Source organism: Stenella coeruleoalba, assembly GCF_951394435.1.
Source record: "Stenella coeruleoalba genome assembly, contig: scaffold_57, whole genome shotgun sequence".
In the NCBI taxonomy this organism is placed as follows: Eukaryota; Metazoa; Chordata; class Mammalia; order Artiodactyla; family Delphinidae; genus Stenella; species Stenella coeruleoalba.
In genome coordinates, this window is record NW_027646459.1 from 1,156,668 (window position 1) to 1,175,084 (window position 18,417).

General features: G+C 43.8%; 1 long non-coding RNA gene across 11 annotated transcripts in view; it reads left to right on the forward strand.

Moving 5' to 3' along the window:
* LOC307181094 overlaps positions 1-18,417 on the forward strand; it is a 500,233-nt gene that overhangs the window by 108,969 nt on the left and 372,847 nt on the right. The window contains exon 1 of one of the 11 annotated variants that reach the window (XR_013825883.1): positions 6,493-6,511. The exons of 9 other annotated variants lie outside the window; for them this stretch is intronic. This is a non-coding gene — a long non-coding RNA (uncharacterized lncRNA). Of the gene's footprint in view, positions 1-6,492; positions 6,512-15,975; positions 15,995-18,417 lie in introns of those variants that run through there. One more of the 11 variants, XR_013825884.1, reaches the window with a different exon arrangement.

Sequence of the window (18,417 nt, forward strand, 5' to 3'; positions counted from 1 at the left end):
GTTTTTCTAAATTTGAGACCCTGTTCTGTTCTGTAATTCAGTTCCTGTGTAGCCAAGTTTCCATTCCGTGTATTACTGATATCTTATGATGTTTCTTTTTCTGTGTGACTTATTTCAGTTAGAATCATCATACCTGAATCCACTCATTGTGCTGCTAAGGGCCTGATGACATAGATTTCATTGCTGAATGATATTGCTTTGTAAGTGAATACCACAACTTCTTTATCCATTTTTCACTTTCTGCGATGTTGAACTTGTACTGTAAACGAGGTTCTTGTAAACAGAGCCGTTCCAAACTTTGGGGTGGCTGTGTCTTTTTGATTTTAATTTCCCTAAGCTATAGGACCATAAGTGGAAGTGCCCTAGGCTCTGTTGCTTTGTTTTTTAGATGTTTCAGGAAACACCATACACTTCTCCCAAGTGTCTGTTGGCAATTTACATCCCGCCCATCAGCATAACAAGGCTCCCAGTTCTCAATGGCCTGTTGCCTTTCTGGATTTTACACTTTTTTCAGATGGCCCTTTTGACCGGGGGGAAGTGAGACTTCATTGTAGTGCAGATTTCCTTTGCAAGCTTGCTTGGTTGGCCAAAAAGGGCGTATGCGTTTTTTCCTGAATATATTCAGGAAAAAACGCATACGCCCTTTTTGGCCAAGTGCATCATTGTGGACGTTCTGCCTCTTTTCCTATGCTTTCAATGCAATTCCAGTCTACCTCCTGAAATCGGTTTCCTGCAATTCTGCCCCGCTTTCAAGTCCTCTTGGCAGCCTTACTTCAGTCTATTTTTGGACGATAGCTGTCATTTATAACTCTGCAGGTTTTTGAATTACAGTGCTCCTGAGCTCCTTTCTTCAACTCGCTTTCTTGTGACCTGGCCGCAACACCGCAGGATGGCTTCAGGCCCTAATCTGGTTCCAGCCCGGCCTGCTGAGCCTTTGGTTAATTCCTCTTCCTGGTGGGAAATGAGAGTTAAATTTGCCCGTCCAGACACCTGCAGCTAGTCTCTCATTGGTTCTCGCTATTCCTGTTCATCTTCCGCAGAAATTGCAAACTGGGCCAAACAGGATGTTAAAGGGACTGACTCTCCAAGTGGGGAGAGTGTTAGTAAAGCGTCTGGAATGTTGCACCCGAGTACCAGGGGAGGAAAACTGAGACATATTTGAACACGTCTCCCGATCACATGGTTGATCATACTCTGGGTTCCACATGCATGTTTTAGCTGAAGGAAGAATACCTTAAACCTGTGTAGTTGAAACCCGTGGAATGGGTACCATGCAATATGACTTCAAAGGGTCTTCATTTGCTCACCGAACCTCTCCAATCCTATCACTGCTGCGTTTATGCCCCTGTACACATGCTTGATTCTCTTTTGGAGACATAGCAATCCATAGGTTTTAAGATACTTACAAGTCAGGTACATTCTTAGGCGTTTAATATGCGGTGTTGAGTCCATTTCGTTGAGCAAGGAGTAGCTCTTGTCTATTCCATATTTGACTTAAGGAACTTTATCTGTGCTCATTTCAATCTCTGGTTTTATGCAGCACCCCAACTCACCTTTACCCTTAAGCAAGCATAAGTTGTTTTTCTAAATTTGAGTCCCTGTTCTGTTCTGTAATTCAGTTCCTGTGTAGCCAAGTTTACATTCCATGTATTACTGATATCTTATGATGTTTCTTTTTCTGTGTGACTTACTTCAGTTAGAATCATCATACCTGAATCCACTCATTGTGCTGCTAAGTGCCTGATGACACAGATTTCATTGCTGAGTGATATTGCTTTATAAGTGAATACCACAACTTCTTTATCCATTTTTCACTTTCTGCGATGTTGAACTTGTACTGTAAACGAGGTTCTTGTAAACAGAGCCGTTCCAAACTTTGGGGTGGCTGTGTCTTTTTGATTTTAATTTCCCTAAGCTATAGGACCATAAGTGGAAGTGCCCTAGGCTCTGTTGCTTTGTTTTTTAGATGTTTCAGGAAACACCATACACTTCTCCCAAGTGTCTGTTGGCAATTTACATCCCGCCCATCAGCATAACAAGGCTCCCAGTTCTCAATGGCCTGTTGCCTTTCTGGATTTTACACTTTTTTCAGATGGCCCTTTTGACCGGGGGGAAGTGAGACTTCATTGTAGTGCAGATTTCCTTTGCAAGCTTGCTTGGTTGGCCAAAAAGGGCGTATGCGTTTTTTCCTGAATATATTCAGGAAAAAACGCATACGCCCTTTTTGGCCAAGTGCATCATTGTGGACGTTCTGCCTCTTTTCCTATGCTTTCAATGCAATTCCAGTCTACCTCCTGAAATCGGTTTCCTGCAATTCTGCCCCGCTTTCAAGTCCTCTTGGCAGCCTTACTTCCGTCTATTTTTGGACGATAGCTGTCATTTATAACTCTGCAGGTTTGTGAATTACAGTGCTCCTGAGCTCCTTTCTTCAACTCGCTTTCTTGTGACCTGGCCGCAACACCGCAGGATGGCTTCAGGCCCTAATCTGCTTCCAGCCCGGCCTGCTGAGCCTTTGGTTAATTCCTCTTCCTGGTGGGAAATGAGAGTTAAATTTGCCCGTCCAGACACCTGCAGCTAGTCTCTCATTGGTTCTCGCTATTCCTGTTCATCTTCCGCAGAAATTGCAAACTGGGCCAAACAGGATGTTAAAGGGACTGACTCTCCAAGTGGGGAGAGTGTTAATAAAGCGTCTGGAATGTTGCACCCGAGTACCAGGGGAGGAAAACTGAGACATATTTGAACACGTCTCCCGATCACATGGTTGATCATACTCTGGGTTCCACATGCATGTTTTAGCTGAAGGAAGAATACCTTAAACCTGTGTAGTTGAAACCCGTGGAATGGGTACCATGCAATATGACTTCAAAGGGTCTTCATTTGCTCACCGAACCTCTCCAATCCTATCACTGCTGCGTTTATGCCCCTGTACACATGCTTGATTCTCTTTTGGAGACATAGCAATCCATAGGTTTTAAGATACTTACAAGTCAGGTACATTCTTAGGCGTTTAATATGCGGTGTTGAGTCCATTTCGTTGAGCAAGGAGTAGCTCTTGTCCATTCCATATTTGACTTAAGGAACTTTATCTGTGCTCATTTCAATCTCTGGTTTTATGCAGCACCCCAACTCACCTTTACCCTTAAGCAAGCATAAGTTGTTTTTCTAAATTTGAGTCCCTGTTCTGTTCTGTAATTCAGTTCCTGTGTAGCCAAGTTTACATTCCATGTATTACTGATATCTTATGATGTTTCTTTTTCTGTGTGACTTACTTCAGTTAGAATCATCATACCTGAATCCACTCATTGTGCTGCTAAGTGCCTGATGACACAGATTTCATTGCTGAGTGATATTGCTTTGTAAGTAAATACCACAACTTCTTTACCCATTTTTCACTTTCTGCGATGTTGAACTTGTACTGTAAACGAGGTTCTTGTAAACAGAGGCGTCCCAAACTTTGGGGTGGCTGTGTCTTTTTGATTTTAATTTCCCTAAGCTATAGGACCATAAGTGGCAGTGCCCTAGGTTCTGTTGCTTTGTTTTTTAGATGTTTCAGGAAACACCATACACTTCTCCCGAGTGGTTGTTGGCAATTTACATCCCGCCCATCAGCATAACAAGGCTCCCAGTTCTCCATGGCCTGTCCTGCCTTTCTGGATTTTACACTTTTTTCAGATGGCCCTTTTGACCGGGGGGAAGTGAGACTTCATTGTAGTGCAGATTTCCTTTGCAAGCTTGCTTGGTTGGCCAAAAAGGGCGTATGCGTTTTTTCCTGAATATATTCAGGAAAAAACGCATACGCCCTTTTTGGCCAAGTGCATCATTGTGGACGTTCTGCCTCTTTTCCTATGCTTTCAATGCAATTCCAGTCTACCTCCTGAAATCGGTTTCCTGCAATTCTGCCCCGCTTTCAAGTCCTCTTGGCAGCCTTACTTCAGTCTATTTTTGGACGATAGCTGTCATTTATAACTCTGCAGGTTTGTGAATCACAGTGCCCCTGAGCTCCTTTCTTCAACTCGCTTTCTTTTGAGCTGGCCGCAACACCGCAGGATGGCTTCAGGCCCTAATCTGGTTCCGGTATGGCACGCTGAGCCTTTGGTTATTTCCTCTTCCTGGTGGGAAATGAGAGTTAAATTTGCCCGTCCAGACACCTCCAGCTAGCCTCTCATTGGTTCTCGCTATTCCTGTTCATCTTCCGCAGAAATTGCAAACTGGGCCAAACAGGAGGTTAAAGGCGCTGACTCTCCAAGTGGGGAGAGTGTTAGTAAAGCATCTGGAATGTTGCACCCGAGTACCAGGGGAGGAAAACTGAGACATATTTGAACACGTCTCCCGTTCACATGGTTGATCATACTTGGGTTCCACATGCATGTTTTAGCAGAAGGAAGAATACCTTAAACCTGGAGAGTTGAGACCTGTGTAATGGGTACCATGCAATATGACTTCAAAGGGTCTTCATTTGCTCACCGAACCTCTCCAATCCTATCACTGCTGCGTTTATGCCCCTGTACACATGCTTGATTCTCTTTTGGAGACATAGCAATCCATAGGTTTTACGATACTTACTAGTCAGGTACATTCTTAGGCGTTTAATATGGGGTGTTGAGTCCATTTCGTTGAGCAAGGAGTAGCTCTTGTCTATTCCATATTTGACTTAAGGAACTTTATCTGTGCTCATTTCAATCTCTGGTTTTATGCAGCACCCCAACTCACCTTTACCCTTAAGCAAGCATAAGTTGGTTTTCTAAATTTGAGACCCTGTTCTGTTCTGTAATCAGTTCCTGTGTAGCCAAGTTTACATTCCGTGTATTACTGATAACTTATGATGTTTCTTTTTCTGTGTGACTTATTTCAGTTAGAATCATCATACCTGAACCCACTCATTGTGATGCTAAGGGCCTGATGACATAGATTTCATTGCTGAGTGATATTGCTTTGTAAGTAAATACCACAACTTCTTTATCCATTTTTCACTTTCTACGATGTTGAACTTGTACTGTAAACGAGGTTCTTGTAAACAGAGGCGTCCCAAACTTTGGGGTGGCTGTGTCTTTTTGATTTTAATTTCCCTAAGCTATAGGACCATAAGTGGCAGTGCCCTAGGCTCTGTTGCTTTGTTTTTTAGATGTTTCAAGAAACACCATACACTTCTCCCGAGTGTCTGTTGGCAATTTACATCCCGCCCATCAGCATAACAAGGTTCCCAGTTCTCCATGGCCTGTCCTGCATTTCTGGATTTTACACTTTTTTCAGATGGCCCTTTTGACCGGGGGGAAGTGAGACTTCATTGTAGTGCAGATTTCCTTTGCAAGCTTGCTTGGTTGGCCAAAAAGGGCATATGCGTTTTTTCCTGAATATATTCAGGAAAAAACGCATACGCCCTTTTTGGCCAAGTGCATCATTGTGGACGTTCTGCCTCTTTTCCTATGCTTTCAATGCAATTCCAGTCTACCTCCTGAAATCGCTTTCCTGCAATTCTGCCCCGCTTTCAAGTCCTCTTGGCAGCCTTACTTCAGTCTATTTTTGGACGATAGCTGTCATTTATAACTCTGCAGGTTTGTGAATTACAGTGCCCCTGAGCTCCTTTCTTCAACTCGCTTTCTTTTGAGCTGGCCGCAACACCGCAGGATGGCTTCACCCTAATCTGGTTCCGGTACGGCACGCTGAGCCTTTGGTTATTTCCTCTTCCTGGTGGGAAATGAGAGTTAAATTTGCCCGTCCAGACACCTCCAGCTAGCCTCTCATTGGTTCTTGCTATTCCTGTTCATCTTCCGCAGAAATTGCAAACTGGGCCAAACAGGAGGTTAAAGGCGCTGACTCTCCAAGTGGGGAGAGTGTTAGTAAAGCATCTGGAATGTTGCACCCGAGTACCAGGGGAGGAAAACTGAGACATATTTGAACACGTCTCCCGTTCACATGGTTGATCATACTTGGGTTCCACATGCATGTTTTAGCAGAAGGAAGAATACCTTAAACCTGGAGAGTTGAGACCCGTGTAATGGGTACCATGCAATATGACCTCAAAGGGTCTTCATTTGCTCACCGAACCTCTCCAATCCTATCACTGCTGCGTTTATGCCCCTGTACACATGCTTGATTCTCTTTTGGAGACATAGCAATCCATAGGTTTTACGATACTTACAAGTCAGGTACATTCTTAGGCGTTTAATATGGGGTGTTGAGTCCATTTCGTTGAGCAAGGAGTAGCTCTTGTCTATTCCATATTTGACTTAAGGAACTTTATCTGTGCTCATTTCAATCTCTGGTTTTATGCAGCACCCCAACTCACCTTTCCCCTTAAGCAAGCATAAGTTGGTTTTCTAAATTTGAGACCCTGTTCTGTTCTGTAATTCAGTTCCTGTGTAGCCAAGTTTACATTCCGTGTATTACTGATATCTTATGATGTTTCTTTTTCTGTGTGACTTATTTCAGTTAGAATCATCATACCTGAATCCACTCATTGTGATGCTAAGGGCCTGATGACATAGATTTCATTGCTGAGTGATATTGCTTTGTAAGTAAATACCACAACTTCTTTATCCATTTTTCACTTTCTACGATGTTGAACTTGTACTGTAAACGAGGTTCTTGTAAACAGAGGCGTCCCAAACTTTGGGGTGGCTGTGTCTTTTTGATTTTAATTTCCCTAAGCTATAGGACCATAAGTGGCAGTGCCCTAGGCTCTGTTGCTTTGTTTTTTAGATGTTTCAGGAAACACCATACACTTCTCCCGAGTGTCTGTTGGCAATTTACATCCCTCCCATCAGCATAACAAGGCTCCCAGTTCTCCATGGCCTGTCCTGCCTTTCTGGATTTTACACTTTATTCAGATGGCCCTTTTGACCGGGGGGAAGTGAGACTTCATTGTAGTGCAGATTTCCTTTGCAAGCTTGCTTGGTTGGCCAAAAAGGGCGTATGCGTTTTTTCCTGAATATATTCAGGAAAAAACGCATACGCCCTTTTTGGCCAAGTGCATCATTGTGGACGTTCTGCCTCTTTTCCTATGCTTTCAATGCAATTCCAGTCTACCTCCTGAAATCGGTTTCCTGCAATTCTGCCCCGCTTTCAAGTCCTCTTGGCAGCCTTACTTCAGTCTATTTTTGGACGATAGCTGTCATTTGTAACTCTGCAGGTTTGTGAATTACAGTGCCCCTGAGCTCCTTTCTTCAACTCGCTTTCTTGTGACCTGGCCGCAACACCGCAGGATGGCTTCAGGCCCTAATCTGGTTCCGGCCGGCATGCTGAGCCTTTCGTTATTTCCTCTTCCTGGTGGGAAATGAGAGTTAAATTTGCCCGTCCAGACACCTCCAGCTAGTCTCTCATTGGTTCTCACTATTTCTGTTCATCTTCCGCAGAAATTGCAAACTGGGCCAAACAGGAGGTTAAAGGGACTGACTCTCCAAGTGGGGAGAGTGTTAGTAAAGCGTCTGGAATGTTGCACCCGAGTACCAGGGGAGGAAAACTGAGACATATTTGAACACGTCTCCCGATCACATGGTTGATCGTACTCTGGGTTCCACATGCATGTTTTAGCTGAAGGAAGAATACCTAAAACCTGGGTAGTTGAAACCCGTGGAATGGGTACCATGCAATATGACTTCAAAGGGTCTTCATTTGCTCACCGAACCTCTCCAATCCTATCACTGCTGCGTTTATGCCCCTGTACACATGCTTGATTCTCTTTCGGAGACATAGCAATCCATAGGTTTTAAGATACTTACTAGTCAGGTACATTCTTAGGCGTTTAATATGCGGTGTTGAGTCCATTTCGTTGAGCAAGGAGTAGCTCTTGTCTATTCCATATTTGGCTTAAGGAACTTTATCTGTGCTCATTTCAATCTCTGGTTTTATGCAGCAACCCAACTCACCTTTCCCCTTAAGCAAGCATAAGTTGGTTTTCTAAATTTGAGAACCTGTTCTGTTTTGGAATTCAGTTCCTGTGTAGCCAAGTTTACATTCCGTGTATTAGTGATATCTTATGATGTTTCTTTTTCTGTGTGACTTATTTCAGTTAGAATCATCGTACCTGAATCTACTCATTATGCTGATACGGGCCTGATGACATAGATTTCATTGCTGAGTGATACTGCATTGTAAGTAAGTACCACAAGTTCTTTATCCATTTTTCACTTTTTGCGATGTTGAACTTGTACTGTAAACGGGGTTCTTGTAAACAGAGGCGTCCCAAACTTTGGGGTGGCTGTGTCTTTTTGATTTTAATTTCCCTAAGCTATAGGACCATAAGTGGCAGTGCCCTAGGCTCTGTTGCTTTGTTTTTTAGATGTTTCAGGAAACACCATACACTTCTCCCGAGTGGTTGTTGGCAATTTACATCCCGCCCATGAGCATAACAAGGCTCCCAGTTCTCCATGGCCTGTCCTGCCTTTCTGGATTTTACACTTTTTCCAGATGGCCCTTTTTACCGGGGGGAAGTGAGACTTCATTGTAGTGCAGATTTCCTTTGCAAGCTTGCTTGGTTGGCCAAAAAGTGCGTATGCGTTTTTTCCTGAATATATTCAGGAAAAAACGCATACGCCCTTTTTGGCCAAGTGCATCATTGTGGACGTTCTGCCTCTTTTCCTATGCTTTCAATGCAATTCCAGTCTACCTCCTGAAATCGGTTTCCTGCAATTCTGCCCCGCTTTCAAGTCCTCTTGGCAGCCTTACTTCAGTCTATTTTTGGACGATAGCTGTCATTTATAACTCTGCAGGTTTGTGAATTACAGTGCCCCTGAGCTCCTTTCTTCAACTCGCTTTCTTGTGACCTGGCCGCAACACCGCAGGATGGCTTCAGGCCCTAATCTGGTTCCGGTACGGCATGCTGAGCCTTTGGTTAATTCCTCTTCCTGGTGGGAAATGAGAGTTAAATTTGCCCGTCCAGACACCTCCAGCTAGCCTCTCATTGGTTCTCGCTATTCCTGTTCATCTTCCGCAGAAATTGCAAACTGGGCCAAACAGGAGGTTAAAGGGACTGACTCTCCAAGTGGGGAGAGTGTTAGTAAAGCGTCTGGAATGTTGCACCCGAGTACCAGGGGAGGAAAACTGAGACATATTTGAACACGTCTCCCGATCACATGGTTGATCATACTCTAGGTTCCACATGCATGTTTTAGCTGAAGGAAGAATACCTTAAACTTGGGTAGTTGAAACCCGCGGAATGGGTACCATGCAATATGACTTCAAAGGGTCTTCATTTGTTCACCGAACCTCTCCAATCCTATCACTGCTGCGTTTATGCCCCTGTACACATGCTTGATTCTCTTTCGGAGACATAGCAATCCATAGGTTTTAAGATACTTACTAGTCAGGTACATTCTTAGGCGTTTAATATGGGGTGTTGAGTCCATTTCGTTGAGCAAGGAGTAGCTCTTGTCTATTCCGTATTTGGCTTAAGGAAATTTATCTGTGCTCATTTCAATCTCTGGTTTTATGCAGCACCCCAACTCACCTTTACCCTTAAGCAAGAATAAGTTGGTTTTCTAAATTTGAGACCCTGTTCTGTTCTGTAATTCAGTTCCTGTGTAGCCAAGTTTACATTCCGTGTATTACTGATATCTTATGATGTTTCTTTTTCTGTGTCACTTATTTCAGTTAGAATCATCATACCTGAATCCACTCATTGTGCTGCTAAGGGCCTGATGACACAGATTTCATTGCTGAGTGATATTGCTTTGTAAGTAAATACCACAAATTCTTTATCCATTTTTCACTTTCTGCGATGTTGAACTTGTACTGTAAACGAGGTTCTTGTAAACAGAGCCGTTCCAAACTTTGGGGTGGCTGTGTCTTTTAGATTTTAATTTCCCTAAGCTATAGGACTATAAGTGGAAGTGCCCTAGGTTCTGTTGCTTTGTTTTTTAGATGTTTCAGGAAACACCATACACTTCTCCCGAGTGGTTGTTGGCAATTTACATCCCGCCCATCAGCATAACAAGGCTCCCAGTTCTCCATGGCCTGTCCTGCCTTTCTGGATTTTACACTTTTTTCAGATGGCCCTTTTGACCGGGGGGAAGTGAGACTTCATTGTAGTGCAGATTTCCTTTGCAAGCTTGCTTGGTTGGCCAAAAAGGGCGTATGCGTTTTATCCTGAATATATTCAGGAAAAAACGCATACGCCCTTTTTGGCCAAGTGCATCATTGTGGACGTTCTGCCTCTTTTCCTATGCTTTCAATGCAATTCCAGTCTACCTCCTGAAATCGGTTTCCTGCAATTCTGCCCCGCTTTCAAGTCCTCTTGGCAGCCTTACTTCAGTCTATTTTTGGACGATAGCTGTCATTTATAACTCTGCAGGTTTGTGAATTACAGTGCCCCTGAGCTCCTTTCTTCAACTCGCTTTCTTGTGACCTGGCCATAACACCGCAGGATGGCTTCAGGCCCTAATCTGGTTCTGGCACGGCACGCTGAGCCTTTGGTTAATTCCTCTTCCTGGTGGGAAATGAGAGTTAAATTTGCCCGTCCAGACACCTCCAGCTAGTCTCTCATTGCTTCTCGCTATTCCTGTTCATCTTCCGTAGAAATTGCAAACTGGGCCAAACAGGAAGTTAAAGGGACTGACTCTCCAAGTCGGGAGAGTGTTAGTAAAGCGTCTGGAATGCTGCACCCGAGTACCAGGGTACGAAAACTGAGACATATTTGAACACGTCTCCCGATCACATGGTTGATCATACTCTGGGTTCCACATGCATGTTTTAGCTGAAGGAAGAATACCTTAAACCTGGGTAGTTGAAACCCGTGGAATGGGTACCATGCAATATGACTTCAAAGGGTCTTCATTTGCTCACGAAACTCTCCAGTCCTATCACTGCTGCGTTTATGCCCCTGTACACATGCTTGATTCTCTTTCGGAGACATAGCAATCCATAGGTTTTAAGATACTTACTAGTCAGGTACATTCTTAGGTGTTTAATATGCGGTGTTGAGTCCATTTCGTTGAGCAAGGAGTAGCTCTTGTCTATTCCATATTTGGCTTAAGGAACTTTATCTGTGCTCATTTCAATCTCTGGTTTTATGCAGCACCCCAACTCACCTTTACCCTTAAGCAAGAATAAGTTGGTTTTCTAAATTTGAGACCCTGTTCTGTTCTGTAATTCAGTTCCTGTGTAGCCAAGTTTACATTCCGTGTATTACTGATATCTTATGATGTTTCTTTTTCTGTGTCACTTATTTCAGTTAGAATCATCATACCTGAATCCACTCATTGTGCTGCTAAGGGCCTGATGACACAGATTTCATTGCTGAGTGATATTGCTTTGTAAGTAAATACCACAACTTCTTTATCCATTTTTCACTTTCTGCGATGTTGAACTTGTACTGTAAACGAGGTTCTTGTAAACAGAGCCATTCCAAACTTTGGGGTGGCTGTGTCTTTTTGATTTTAAATTCCCTAAGCTATAGGACCATAAGTGGAAGTGCTCTAGGCTCTGTTGCTTTGTTTTTTAGATGTTTCAGGAAACACCATACACTTCTCCCGAGTGGTTGTTGGCAATTTACATCCCGCCCATCAGCATAACAAGGCTCCCAGTTCTCCATGGCCTGTCCTGCCTTTCTGGATTTTACACTTTTTTCAGATGGCCCTTTTGACCGGGGGGAAGTGAGACTTCATTGTAGTGCAGATTTCCTTTGCAAGCTTGCTTGGTTGGCCAAAAAGGGCGTATGCGTTTTTTTCCTGAATATATTCAGGAAAAAACGCATACGCCCTTTTTGGCCAAGTGCATCATTGTGGACGTTCTGCCTCTTTTCCTATGCTTTCAATGCAATTCCAGTCTACCTCCTGAAATCGGTTTCCTGCAATGCTGCCCCGCTTTCAAGTCCTCTTGGCAGCCTTACTTCAGTCTATTTTTGGACGATAGCTGTCATTTATAACTCTGCAGGTTTGTGAATTACAGTGCCCCTGAGCTCCTTTCTTCAACTCGCTTTCTTGTGACCTGGCCATAACACAGCAGGATGGCTTCAGGCCCTAATCTGGTTCTGGCACGGCACGCTGAGCCTTTGGTTAATTCCTCTTCCTGGTGGGAAATGAGAGTTAAATTTGCCCGTCCAGACACCTCCAGCTAGTCTCTCATTGCTTCTCGCTATTCCTGTTCATCTTCCGTAGAAATTGCAAACTGGGCCAAACAGGAGGTTAAAGGGACTGACTCTCCAAGTCGGGAGAGTGTTAGTAAAGCGTCTGGAATGCTGCACCCGAGTACCAGGGTACGAAAACTGAGACATATTTGAACACGTCTCCCGATCACATGGTTGATCATACTCTGGGTTCCACATGCATGTTTTAGCTGAAGGAAGAATACCTTAAACCTGGGTAGTTGAAACCCGTGGAATGGGTACCATGCAATATGACTTCAAAGGGTCTTCATTTGCTCACGAAACTCTCCAGTCCTATCACTGCTGCGTTTATGCCCCTGTACACATGCTTGATTCTCTTTCGGAGACATAGCAATCCATAGGTTTTAACATACTTACTAGTCAGGTACATTCTTAGGCGTTTAATATGCGGTGTTGAGTCCATTTCGTTGAGCAAGGAGTAGCTCTTGTCTATTCCATATTTGGCTTAAGGAACTTTATCTGTGCTCATTTCAATCTCTGGTTTTATGCAGCACCCCAACTCACCTTTACCCTTAAGCAAGCATAAGTTGGTTTTCTAAATTTGAGACCCTGTTCTGTTCTGTAATTCAGTTCCTGTGTAGCCAAGTTTACATTCCGTGTATTACTGATATCTTATGATGTTTCTTTTTCTGTGTGACTTATTTCAGTTAGAATCATCATACCTGAATCCACTCATTGTGCTGCTAAGGGCCTGATGACATAGATTTCATTGCTGAGTGATATTGCTTTGTAAGTAAATACCACAACTTCTTTATCCATTTTTCACTTTCTGCGATGTTGAACTTGTACTGTAAACGAGGTTCTTGTAAACAGAGCCGTCCCAAACTTTGGGGTGGCTGTGTCTTTTTGATTTTAATTTCCCTAAGCTATAGGACCATAAGTGGAAGTGCTCTAGGCTCTGTTGCTTTGTTTTTTAGATGTTTCAGGAAACACCGTACACTTCTCCCGAGTGTCTGTTGGCAATTTACATCCCGCCCATCACCATAACAAGGCTCCCATTTCTCCATGGACTGTCCTGCCTTTCTGGATTTTACACTTTTTTCAGATGGCCCTTTTGACCGGGGGGAAGTGAGACTTCATTGTAGTGCAGATTTCCTTTGCAAGCTTGCTTGGTTGGCCAAAAAGGGCGTATGCGTTTTTTCCTGAATATATTCAGGAAAAAACGCATACGCCCTTTTTGGCCAAGTGCATCATTGTGGACGTTCTGCCTCTTTTCCTATGCTTTCAATGCAATTCCAGTCTACCTCCTGAAATTGGTTTCCTGCAATTCTGCCCCGCTTTCAAGTCCTCTTGGCAGCCTTACTTCAGTCTATTTTTGGACGATAGCTGTCATTTATAACTCTGCAGGTTTGTGAATTACAGTGCCCCTGAGCTCCTTTCTTCAACTCGCTTTCTTGTGAGCTGGCCGCAACACCGCAGGATGGCTTCAGGCCCTAATCTGGTTCCGGCACGGCACGCTGAGCCTTTGGTTAATTCCTCTTCCTGGTGGGAAATGAGAGTTAAATTTGCCCGTCCAGACACCTCCAGCTAGTCTCTCATTGGTTCTCGCTATTCCTGTTCATCTTCCGCAGAAATTGGAAACTGGGCCAAACAGGAGGTTAAAGGGACTGACTCTCCAAGTCGGGAGAGTGTTAGTAAAGCATCTGGAATGTTGCACCCGAGTACCAGGGTACGAAAACTGAGACATATTTGAACACGTCTCCCGATCACATGGTTGATCATACTCTGGGTTCCACATGCATGTTTTAGCTGAAGGAAGAATACCTAAAACCTGGGTAGTTGAAACCCGTGGAATGGGTACCATGCAATATGACTTCAAAGGGTCTTCATTTGCTCACCGAACCTTTCCAGTCTTATCACTGCTGCGTTTACGCCCCTGTACACATGCTTGATTCTCTTTCGGAGACATAGCAATCCATAGGTTTTAAGATACTTACTAGTCAGGTACATTCTTAGGTGTTTAATATGCGGTGTTGAGTCCATTTCGTTGAGCAAGGAGTAGCTCTTGTCTATTCCATATTTGGCTTAAGGAACTTTATCTGTGCTCATTTCAATCTCTGGTTTTATGCAGCACCCCAACTCACCTTTCCCCTTAAGCAAGAATAAGTTGGTTTTCTAAATTTGAGACCCTGTTCTGGTCTGTAATTCAGTTCCTGTGTAGCCAAGTTTACATTCCGTGTATTACTGATATCTTATGATGTTTCTTTTTCTGTGTGACTTATTTCAGTTAGAATCATCATACCTGAATCCACTCATTGTGCTGCTAAGGGCCTGATGACACAGATTTCATTGCTGAGTGATATTGCTTTGTAAGTAAATACCACAACTTCTTTATCCATTTTTCACTTTCTGCGATGTTGAACTTGTACTGTAAACGAGGTTCTTGTAAACAGAGCCGTTCCAAACTTTGGGGTGGCTGTGTCTTTTTGATTTTAAATTCCCTAAGCTATAGGACCATAAGTGGAAGTGCCCTAGGCTCTGTTGCTTTGTTTTTTAGATGTTTCAGGAAACACCATACACTTCTCCCGAGTGTCTGTTGGCAATTTACATCCCGCCCATCAGCATAACAAGGCTCCCAGTTCTCCATGGCCTGTCCTGCCTTTCTGGATTTTACACTTTTTTCAGATGGCCCTTTTGACCGGGGGGAAGTGAGACTTCATTGTAGTGCAGATTTCCTTTGCAAGCTTGCTTGGTTGGCCAAAAAGGGCGTATGCGTTTTTTTCCTGAATATATTCAGGAAAAAACGCATACGCCCTTTTTGGCCAAGTGCATCATTGTGGACGTTCTGCCTCTTTTCCTATGCTTTCAATGCAATTCCAGTCTACCTCCTGAAATCGGTTTCCTGCAATGCTGCCCCGCATTCAAGTCCTCTTGGCAGCCTTACTTCAGTCTATTTTTGGACGATAGCTGTCATTTATAACTCTGCAGGTTTGTGAATTACAGTGCCCCTGAGCTCCTTTCTTCAACTCGCTTTCTTGTGACCTGGCCACAACACCGCAGGATGGCTTCAGGCCCTAATCTGGTTCCGGCACGGCACGCTGAGCCTTTGGTTAATTCCTCTTCCTGGTGGGAAATGAGAGTTAAATTTGCCCGTCCAGACACCTCCAGCTAGTCTCTCATTGGTTCTCGCTATTCCTGTTCATCTTCCGTAGAAATTGCAAACTGGGCCAAACAGGAGGTTAAAGGGACTGACTGTCCAATTCGGGAGAGTGTTAGTAAAGCGTCTGGAATGTTGCACCCGAGTACCAGGGTACGAAAACTGAGACATATTTGAACACGTCTCCCGATCACATGGTTGATCATACTCTGGGTTCCACATGCATGTTTTAGCTGAAGGAAGAATACCTTAAACCTCGGTAGTTGAAACCCGTGGAATGGGTACCATGCAATATGACTTCAAAGGGTCTTCATTTGCTCACCGAACCTCTCCAATCCTATCACTGCTGCGTTTATGCCCCTGTACACATGCTTGATTCTCTTTCGGAGACATAGCAATCCATAGGTTTTAAGATACTTACTAGTCAGGTACATTCTTAGGCGTTTAATATGCGGTGTTGAGTCCATTTCGTTGAGCAAGGAGTAGCTCTTGTCTATTCCATATTTGGCTTAAGGAACTTTATCTGTGCTCATTTCAATCTCTGGTTTTATGCAGCACCCCAACTCACCTTTACCCTTAAGCAAGCATAAGTTGGTTTTCTAAATTTGAGACACTGTTCTGTTTTGGAATGCAGTTCCTGTGTAGCCAAGTTTACATTCCGTGTATTACTGATATCTTATGATGTTTCTTTTTCTGTGTGACTTATTTCAGTTAGAATCATCGTACCTGAATCCACTCATTATGCTGCTACGGGCCTGATGACATAGATTTCATTGCTGAGTGATACTGCATTGTATGTAAGTACCACAAGTTCTTTATCCATTTTTCACTTTCTGTGATATTGAACTTGTACGGTAAACAAGGTACTTGTAAACGGAGGCGTCCCAAACTTTGGGGTGGCTGTGTCTTTTTGATTTTAAATTCCCTAAGCTATAGGACCATAATTGGAAGTGCCTAGGCTCTGTTGCTTTGTTTTTTAGATGTTTCAGGAAACACCATACACTTCTCCCGTGTGGTTGTTGGCAATTTACATCCCGCCCATCAGCATAACAAGGCTCCCAGTTCTCCATGGCCTGTCCTGCCTTTCTGGATTTTACACTTTTTTCAGATGGCCCTTTTGACCAGGTGGAAGTGAGACTTCATTGTAGTTCAGATTTCCTTTGCAAGCTTGCTTGGTTGGCCAAAAAGGGCGTATGCGTTTTTTCCTGTATATATTCAGGAAAAAACGCATACGCCCTTTTTGGCCAAGTGCATCATTGTGGATGTTCTGCCTCTTTTCCTATGCTTTCAATGCAATTCCAGTCTACCTCCTGAAATCGGTTTCCTGCAATTCTGCCCCGCTTTCAAGTCCTCTTGGCAGCCTTACTTCAGTCTATTTTTGGACGATAGCTGTCATTTATAACTCTGCAGGTTTGTGAATTACAGTGCCCCTGAGCTCCTTTCTTCAACTCGCTTTCTTTTGAGCTGGCCGCAACACCGCAGGATGGCTTCAGGCCCTAATCTGGTTCCGGTACGGCACTCTGAGCCTTTGGTTATTTCCTCTTCCTGGTGGGAAATGAGAGTTAAATTTGCCCGTCCAGACACCTCCAGCTAGCCTCTTATTGGTTCTCGCTATTCCTGTTCATCTTCCGCAGAAATTGCAAACTGGGCCAAACAGGAGGTTAAAGGCGCTGACTCTCCAAGTGGGGAGAGTGTTAGTAAAGCGTCTGGAATGTTGCACCCGAGTACCAGGGGAGGAAAACTGAGACATATTTGAACACGTCTCCCGATCACATGGTTGATCATACTCTGGGTTCCACATGCATGTTTTAGCTGAAGGAAGAATACCTAAAACCTGGGTAGTTGAAACCCGTGGAATGGGTACCATGCAATATGACTTCAAAGGGTCTTCATTTGCTCACCGAACCTCTCCAATCCTATCACTGCTGCGTTTATGCCCCTGTACACATGCTTGATTCTCCTTCGGAGACATAGCAATCTATAGGTTTTAAGATAATTACTAGTCAGGTACATTCTTAGGCGTTTAATATGCGGTGTTGAGTCCATTTCGTTGAGCAAGGAGTAGCTCTTGTCTATTCCATATTTGGCTTAAGGAACTTTATCTGTGCTCATTTCAATCTCTGGTTTTATGCAGCACCCCAACTCACCTTTCCCCTTAAGCAAGCATAAGTTGGTTTTCTAAATTTGAGACCCTGTTCTGTTCTGTAATTCAGTTCCTGTGTAGCCAAGTTTCCATTCCGTGTATTACTGATATCTTATGATGTTTCTTTTTCTGTGTGACTTATTTCAGTTAGAATCATCGTACCTGAATCCACTCATTATGCTGCTACGGGCCTGATGACATAGATTTCATTGCTGAGTGATACTGCATTGTACGTAAGTACCACAAGTTCTTTATCCATTTTTCACTTTCTGTGATATTGAACTTGTACGGTAAACGAGGTTCTTGTAAACAGAGGCGTCCCAAACTTTGGGGTGGCTGTGTCTTTTTGATTTTAATTTCCCTAAGCTATAGGACCATAAGTGGAAGTGCCCTAGGCTCTGTTGCTTTGTTTTTTAGATGTTTCAGGAAACACCATACACTTCTCCCGAGTGTCTGTTGGCAATTTACATCCCGCCCATCAGCATAACAAGGCTCCCAGTTCTCCATGGCCTGTCCTGCCTTTCTGGATTTTACACTTTTTTCAGATGGCCCTTTTGACCGGGGGGAAGTGAGACTTCATTGTAGTGCAGATTTCCTTTGCAAGCTTGCTTGGTTGGCCAAAAAGGGCGTATGCGTTTTTTCCTGAATATATTCAGGAAAAAACGCATACGCCCTTTTTGGCCAAGTGCATCATTGTGGACGTTCTGCCTCTTTTCCTATGCTTTCCATGCAATTCCAGTCTACCTCCTGAAATCGGTTTCCTGCAATTCTGCCCCGCTTTCAAGTCCTCTTGGCAGCCTTACTTCAGTCTATTTTTGGACGATAGCTGTCATTTATAACTCTGCAGGTTTGTGAATTACAGTGCCCCTGAGCTCCTTTCTTCAACTCGCTTTCTTGTGACCTGGCCGCAACACCGCAGGATGGCTTCAGGCCCTAATCTGGTTCCGGCACGGCACGCTGAGCCTTTGGTTAATTCCTCTTCCTGGTGGGAAATGAGAGTTAAATTTGCCCGTCCAGACACCTCCAGCTAGTCTCTCATTGGTTCTCGCTATTCCTGTTCATCTTCCGCAGAAATTG